We start from the raw sequence: 8,736 nt of genomic DNA, 5'->3' as shown, positions 1-8,736 counted from the left end.
TCAGACTACCTTGCCGAGCAGCCGATTGATGATTATGAGCCGATGAAGTTTGAATTCCCTGATGAAGATATCATGTTCCTCAAGATGAAAGACTGTGAAGAGCCAGTTGTTGAGGAGGGACCTGATCCAAACGAAAAGTGGACTTTGTTGTTTGATGGGGCTGTCAATGCTAGAGGAAATGGAATTGGTGCTGTCATTACAACTCCGAAAGGTGCCCACATACCTTTCACCGCTCGTTTGACTTTTGAGTGCACAAATAATGAAGCTGAGTACGAGGCCTGTATCTTGGGTATTGAGCAAGCCATTGATTTGAGAATCAAGACTTTGGACATCTTCGGAGATTTAGCTTTGGTGATCAATCAAGTGAATGGTGATTGGAATACTCTCCAACCCACTCTGGTCCCCTACAGAGACTACACGAGAAGACTGTTGACTTTCTTCACAACAGTAAAATTGTATCATATACCTCGTGATGAGAACCAGATGGCAGACGCACTTGCTACTCTATCCTCCATGATCAAGGTAATTCGCTGGAACCATGCTCCCAGGATCGATGTGATGCGCCTTGACAGGGCCGCGTACGTGTTTGCTGCTGAACTGGTAGTCGATGACAAGCCCTGGTATCACGATATCAAGTGCTTTCTGAAGAATCAAGAGTACCCTGCAGGGGCATTGTTGGTTGTTAATTTACGTGTCGGGTTTTTGTTATCGTATCCACATAGATTGTAAGATATCACCGTCGTTCGATGGTTGTATTAATTCTGGCTCAAGTAACAATAGGGTTTTGATTGGGTGTCACGTTATCTTGCATACAAAGGTATTAAATTGCGGTAAAAGTTATGGTTTGATTAAATGAGAAATATTGTCAAAGTTAGGGTTCAATGATTACTTTGCATGTATTTGTTCGGTCAACAATCTTATAAACTCCTTTAGATGATAAATCATTTCACAAAGTCCTCCCAATATGTTTCTCTCGAACACACATTGTGAGTTTTCCCATTTTGATCCATTGTTTCTCTCGAACATAATCTATCAAAATGACAACTTTTTGGTTCAACCTTATGGTGAACAAAATCATTCATTACTATCTCTAGCTAACAAACAAGTTTGGATGAAAACCTAGGTCAAGAGTTGGTAAACATCTCTCGATCATAAACCAACACAAAGAGTTTTAAATAGAAACAAAGTTTTCATCATATATTCACCATTAAAGAGTTTACATATGAAGATCCTTACATTTACACCCAAAGCTAGTAATCACCTACATCTAACCTTGACAAATGGATGACTTAGCTACTCATTTTCATGGTAGCTTGGTCGGCAAGTTTCGGAAGAAGATTGATCAACATCCAAGTCGGATAATCGAGATTGGATGGGAATCCACCTTCTTTTTGTAGAAGATGGTTACAAGATGAAGAGAAATGAAATCTAGGTCAAAAATATCTCTCTAGAGCAAAAGCTGGAAAAATAAAGTAAAACTAAGGTATGGTGCTCAAAAGTGGCACTTGCTACTTATAGAGTAGTACTGGGCTGTCATGCTCGCTAGGCGAGCAGAAAGGCTCGCCTAGCGAGGGTCTAATTGTGGCACCAAAGGCACCTGCGCCCAGAGAAAACAGGGTCTGTTGAACTGTCATGTTCGCCTAGCGAAGGACACGCTCCAACCTTCGCCCCAGCGAGGTTGAGAGGTTTTGCTACTGGAATGCTCGCTGGGGACTCGCTAGAGCTTCGCCTAGCGAGTGAGTGCTGGCTGCGCTTTTCACCAAAACTGAACGAACTCGCTACCACCTTCGCTAGGAGCTCGCCTAGCGAATTTATTGACATTTTACTGGAGCTTTTCGCTAGCAGCTCGCCTAGCGAGCAGGTTGATGAATGCTTGTATTCATTGGTTCCTTTGCCAATTTTCTTGTGTCTTTATTTTCAATTAGTTCATGCCTTTTTCCTGCACAATAACACACAAATCAAAGGCACCAAGCTTGTTTATCAATGTAATGCATTTCATGTAAAACAAATGTGGTTTTGACAATTTTAGCAAGGAAATAGAGTGAAAGATACCCTTAATTGATGGCTCAAATAAGCACTTTTGGGTATCTAACAATTCTCCCCAACTAGATTCTTGCTTGTCCTCAAGCAAAGTATGCCTCTTGAAGGACAAGAGGATTTGCTTTAAGAAAATGGTTTCTCCGAAGTTGGATAAACGGCTCAAACACAAGCGAAATCAGCATATACAAGTTTCCAACGGTTCGAATAAAATAATACACAAGAACTAAAACTTAAATAGCAATGCAAAATATTTATCTATCTACAACAATACTATTCTTAATGAATCATCCTATCTCTCCTCTTCGAATAAGGAATGAAGATTTTACGCGTTTGCAACCGCGGGAATAATCTCACTCTCTAACAAACAATGAAGAAATCAAATAGATTCATACAATGTCTAACAATTATAAATGGTACTGTGGAAGCATAAAGATCACTAAGGGCTTTTCGGTTGAAGCTTGGTTAGGTTAACAAACAAGGGTCATTTCTAAGGCCATTGAAACGAAAGTGCCGATGCAAAAGAGACATTCACAGTATTAATCACACATCTCGACTTTGTTTCATTTGTTTCTTATTTGAAACCTTCACAACACAAATTCCACAACTCAATTTTTATTTTTCACTATTTTTCTTCCAAGCAAGCATTCATTTTCATTCTTTCTATTTTTGTTCTTTTCTTTCACATCAAATATACAAAACAGATGTTTCTTTTCTATATTTTCTATACATATATTTTTTTATTTTTATGCTTGCTCGGTTTTTCTTTTCTTTTTCAAGAGTTGTGGTACTTACCGATTCTTTTTCGTTCTCCCCAACTTATTTCTTCCTCACCCTAAGTGAATACTCTTAACTTTTTACGGCAAAAGAACAATAATCAAGATTTTCCGGGTTGTAAAAAAAAGATTTTTGAGATCTCGCTTTATTTCAAGCCGAGATTCAACTGTTTAAGCTCAAAGGGGTTAACAAATACTCTCTCTGCTCACAGGTAAGTTGTTTTTGGATGTAGTTGTGCTCAAAAGAAAACAAGTTCCTTGATCATTTCTAATTGCTTCCACAATTTCACAATAATAAAAGACAAAGCATGAATCCCATGAATCAACAAAACTTATTAGAATCCAGCATTTAAGTGTACAATGGAGGTTTCCTCACAATTTGTGGTTTTAAGTTCTAGATGAAACATTCATTCAATTATGTTGCAAAAAGACAATATTCAATTTACCAAAAAGAGTAAAGTTCCTAATGCATTCTAAAATTCTAGCCGGAGGTAACCATGTACCTTAGCTTCATTCACTTGTTTATTCTTATCATTGCCATCCAAGCTCGGATGCACCTTCATTGGGTACTTCTTGAGGAGCAACCAATCTAGAAGGTTTGCCACTTAATCACCCAAAAAATTTATTAAACAACATAATTAAAAACATAAATAAATAACATTAACTGAAAATATAAATTTGTTCATGGGGGACAAAACACCCCAATAGTACAACACCAAAGTCAAGATACAAAATCCGAAAATACAAATAGAAATAAACATAAAAAACTGAAAAGTACAAAAACTTAACCCTCTAAGGGCTCAGGACTCCTCCTCGCTACCGGCATCAGAACCGGTAGCCTCATCATCAACATCATCATCATCATCGTCATCAGCATCAGCGCCCACTCCCTCACTATACACTGGCGTGTCCACAGGCCAGTTGGCGTTAAGCAGAAACTGCTCACGCGTCATCAAAGCATGAGCACCACTTCCTTGCAGCTGCAACCGCTGCATAGAGTCGTGCATATCTAACATGGCTCTCTGGGATGCCGCCATCCATTCCAAACTGTAATTGCACACAGCTTGGACGTATGGATCTAGTCTAGGAGTAGAAGTACCAGGACCATCAGAAGCCCGGGTACTCCCTGTAGCAGCACTGCCTCTGGTAGTCGTCGGTCTACAATATTTGGCCACATACCGGTCATCGATAGGTGAAGGAATCCTTACCTGACCCCGAGACGGAAGTCTCACCCTTGCCTGAATGCACAAACTCATGATCAAGCACGGGAAAGCAAGGGGACAATTAACACGAGCCCCCGACTTTAGCCCGCTATCGATCACGGACTTCAGCTCATTTGCGATGATCCTCGCCACATCGATCTCGACGTTGGTGAGGATAGAATGGACCAGATGTGCCACTGAGATCGGCACTGTAGAGGTGTGGGATTTAGGTTGGATGTTGGTCAAAACCAAGAGCAGTATCAGTTGAGCCATGGGAGTCATGTCCTCCCGGTGATACCTCATTGGAACCCCAGATGGGTTCAGCTCAACAGATTTCCCTGGTAAAAGCAGGGCGGCAGTAATGGCAGGACCATCATGGTGAAGCCGTAGGTCTGTATGGTATGCGTCCTTCTCTTCAGCTTCCAGCTGGAGCGGTTCCCCAAGGATTCGGTTGATGGCATCCCGATCAAATGCAATTGGACGCCCGACCACTTTAGATACCCAAGTAAAGGGCTCGTCGTCATCGGGCAGTGCGTTAGCATAAAATTCACGCACTGTAGCTATGTCGTAATGCTCTAAGGGATTAATCAACCAATCCCATTTCTTCGCGTCAATCAACCCGGCAAAATTTCTGTTTGTGCCCTGAGGGTTGATGACGAAACGCTTCTCTGGAAGAATTTTCCTCTTCTCCAGAGTGATGTACCTTGCAGCCTGTTTTGGACCGACAAACTTGTCGGTATCGAATTGGATAGGCACAGTCCGGGACGTAGTTGCTCCCTTTCTTTTCTTAGCCGCTCCAGACCTTGACTCCATCTGCAAAATATGAGAGGAAACAACACACACCAAACAAACAGATTAGACATCAAAGCAATATTCAAAAGACTGACATGCTCGCTGCTGCTTCGCCTAGCGAAGTGGCAGCGAACGCTCGCCCCAGGTTCGCCTAGCGAGTGCTAGCGAACCTTACGGGTTTTGGGGTTTTTCAGCATGTTCAGAGATTCTCCCCCAAAACCCATACTCAAATGGTTCCAACATCAGAACCTAATGATATATCAAGTAAATAACCGTTCTATGCTATTGGGGATTACATATTTGCATTCAAAACCTAAAATCCCCAATTCTAAAACCTAAAATCCCAATTTGCAAACCCAATTTACCACATGCACACCTAATGTTTCCCATACTCCACTCATCCTAATTGCAATTCAATTTCAAAATTTAGAGTTCAAACAAAAAGAGAAATGTAGTAGGGCAAACCTTAGTTACACGGATTTGGAAATGTGAAGTGAGTAGAGTTTGCAATCGACCGAGTAGGAAGAGAGTGTTAGTGAGAGAGATGCAATTGAGAAATTGTGGAGAGCTCTGGAAAAAAAATGTTCTCAGCAGGGTTGCAAGACAGCAAAGTTGTGTTAGGGCAAAAATGAGTGCCTTGCTGAGTTTTTAAATAAGTGATGTCATGCAGCGCTCGCTGCTGCTTCGCCTAGCGAGCAGCTAGCGAATCAGCTCGCTACTGCCTCGCCTAGCGAACAGCAAGCGAGCATGACAACAATTGCCTTTTCAAAGGCAGCAGTTCATGTTCATACAGCATGGTTTAAGCACAAAGAAACCCAACACAACACAACACAAAAACAGTAAATACTTACAATGATGGGGTGCCTCCCAACTAGCGCTTGTTTAACGTCGGCTAAGCTCGACGGTGTGATGCTCACTGAGGAGCATCAAGCGGTAGAGCACAGCTCTCGCGATCCACATGACCGCCGAGATAAACTTTCAACCGTTGGCCGTTCACGGTCCAACTATCTTTCTTGTCTATGTCTTCAATGACAATAGCCCCGTACTCCTTCACCTCTTTCACCCGAAATGGCCCGGACCATTTTGATTTCAACTTCCCGGGAAACAATTTCAACCGGGAGTTGAACAATAGGACCAATTGTCCGGGCACAAATTCTTTGTTACGGAGCTTCTTGTCGTGATACTTTTTTGCCTTTTCCTTGTACAACCAACTTGAGTGGTATGCGGCATTGCGCATCTCCTCCAACTCAAGTAGTTGCACTTTCCTTTTGTCACCGGCCAACTCATTCTCAAAATTTAAAAATTTTAGGGCCCACAAGGCTTTGTGCTCCAATTCAACCGGCAAATGGCAAGTTTTACCAAATACCAATTGAAAGGGAGTTAGGCCAATTGGAGCTTTAAAGGCCGTACGGTAGGCCCATAATGCTTCGTCCAATTTTTGGGACCACTCCTTTTTTGAATTAGACACGGTTTTTTCGAGGATTCTCTTAATCTCTCGATTCGAGACCTCGGTTTGCCCGTTAGCCTGAGGGTGATACGGAGTTGTCACCCTATGCGATACACCGTAATGTTTTAAAATAGTTTCCAAAGGTGCATTACAAAAGTGTGACCCTCCGTCACTTATCAACACTCGGGGGGTTCCGAAACAGGAAAATATGTTTTTCTTCAAAAATTTTATCACCGTTTTGGCATCCGCCCGAGGTGAGGCAATCGCCTCAACCCACTTAGAGACATAATCGACAGCGACAAGCATGTACTCATTCCCATAAGAGGGTGGGAAAGGTCCTACGAAATCTATGCCCCAACAATCAAATACTTCCACTTCTTGGATATTTTGGAGAGGCATCTCATCTCTCTTACCTATCCCACCGCTTCTTTGGCAACTGTCACAACTTTGCGCATGGGTATGTGCGTCTTTGAAAATAGTGGGCCAATAAAATCCCGATTGAAGGATTTTAGTGGCCGTTCTGACCCCATTATAGTGACCGCCGTAAGGCGAGTTGTGACAATGCCAAAGGATGCTCTGGGCTTCATCACCAGTTACGCATCTCCTTAATAGGTTATCACTACCCAACTTAAACAAGTATGGGTCATCCCAAACATAATACTTCGCATCCGAAAGGAACTTCCTTTTTTGGTTCGAAGTTAGGTCGGCAGGCACAAAACCACTAGCCTTGTGGTTCGCAAAGTCTGCAAACCACGGCCTAACTTGAACTTTAAACAGTTTTTCATCAGGAAATTCTTCCCGGATTTCCTTTTCAGATGCGGTAACCTCCACATTCACTAAGCGGGATAAATGATCTGCTACCAAGTTTTCCGATCCCTTCTTGTCTTTGATTTCCACATCGAATTCTTGTAACAAGAGGATCCAACGGATGAGCCTTTGCTTCGAATCCGGTTTGGTTAGCAGATATTTAATCGCCGCGTGGTCGGTGTACACAACGACTTTAGACCCTATAAGATAAGACCTAAACTTTTCTAGCGCATACACTATTGCAAGTAGTTCTTTTTCCGTTGTGGCATAATTTATTTGAGCCTCGTTAAGAACCTTACTCGCATAATGTATCGCATGAAAAGTTTTGTCTTTTCTTTGGCCAAGTACCGCTCCAACAGCATAGTCACTCGCGTCACACATTAGTTCAAAATTTTCATTCCAATCGGGAGCGACTATTATTGGAGCGGTAACCAATTTTTCTTTTAAAGCCTCAAAAGCTTGCAAACAATCTTCGGTGAAGAGAAATACCTGGTCCTTGGCGAGCAAATTGCTCAAAGGCTTAGCCACCTTTGAGAAGTCCTTGATAAAACGCCGGTAGAACCCCGCGTGCCCCAAAAAACTACGGATGCCCTTCACATTCACCGGAGGGGGTAATTTTTCAATCACTTCAACCTTAGCTCTATCCACTTCAAGCCCCCTTCTAGAGACTTTGTGGCCTAGCACGATCCCCTCAGTCACCATGAAGTGACACTTCTCCCAATTAAGCACCAAATTGGTCTTCACACATCTTTCCAACACCGTCTTCAAATTTGCCAAGCATAGACTAAATGTCCCACCAAATACCGAGAAGTCATCCATGAAGACTTCCATTGTTTTCTCTATCAGATTGGCAAAAATGGCTTGGACACATCGTTGGAAGGTCGCCGGTGCATTGCACAGCCCAAAGGGCATTTTTCGGTATGCGAACACTCCAAACGGACACGTGAAAGCCGTCTTCTCATGATCAACCGGGTCAACCGCAATTTGGTTGTACCCGGAGTAGCCGTCCAAAAAACAATAGTATTGTTGGCCCGATAGTCTTTCGAGCATTTGATCCATAAATGGGAGTGGAAAATGGTCCTTTCGAGTCGCGGTATTCAACCGTCTATAATCTATACACATTCTCCACCCCGTTGCAACTTTAGTAGGGATCAATTCGTCCTTGTCATTTCGGATTACGGTCATTCCACCCTTCTTCGGAACCACGTGCACGGGACTAACCCATGGACTATCCGAGATCGGGTAAATCATTCCCGCATCCAATAGCTTCACCACTTCCTTTCTTACAACCTCCTTCATCGTAGGATTTAAGCGGCGTTGTGGTTGAGCCACCGGCTTAAAATCTTCCTCCATCAAAATCTTGTGCATACAATAGGATGGACTAATTCCTTTTAGATCGGAAAGAGTCCAACCCATGGCGTCTTGATTTGTTTTTAGCACAACGATTAGACGGGCTTCTTCTTCGTTTGTCAAAAGGTTGCTTATGATGACCGGCTTTGCCTCGGTCTCATCTAGGAACACATATTTCAAAGTAGAGGGTAACACTTTCAATTCAATTGGCGCTTTTTCGTCAATAACCTCCTTTTTCAAGTTTTCCTCCTCTACTTCCCATGGTTGTAGGTCGTCTAAACGATCAAGTTCCTTTAAGCATTCCTCAAGAGCTAGCTCTTCTTCA

The sequence above is a fragment of the Lathyrus oleraceus genome, chromosome 7 (genome assembly GCF_024323335.1).
Source record: "Lathyrus oleraceus cultivar Zhongwan6 chromosome 7, CAAS_Psat_ZW6_1.0, whole genome shotgun sequence".
NCBI classification, from domain to species: domain Eukaryota; kingdom Viridiplantae; phylum Streptophyta; class Magnoliopsida; order Fabales; family Fabaceae; genus Lathyrus; species Lathyrus oleraceus.
The sequence above is the reverse complement of the archived record's forward strand: the minus strand, read 5'-3'. Positions refer to the sequence as shown.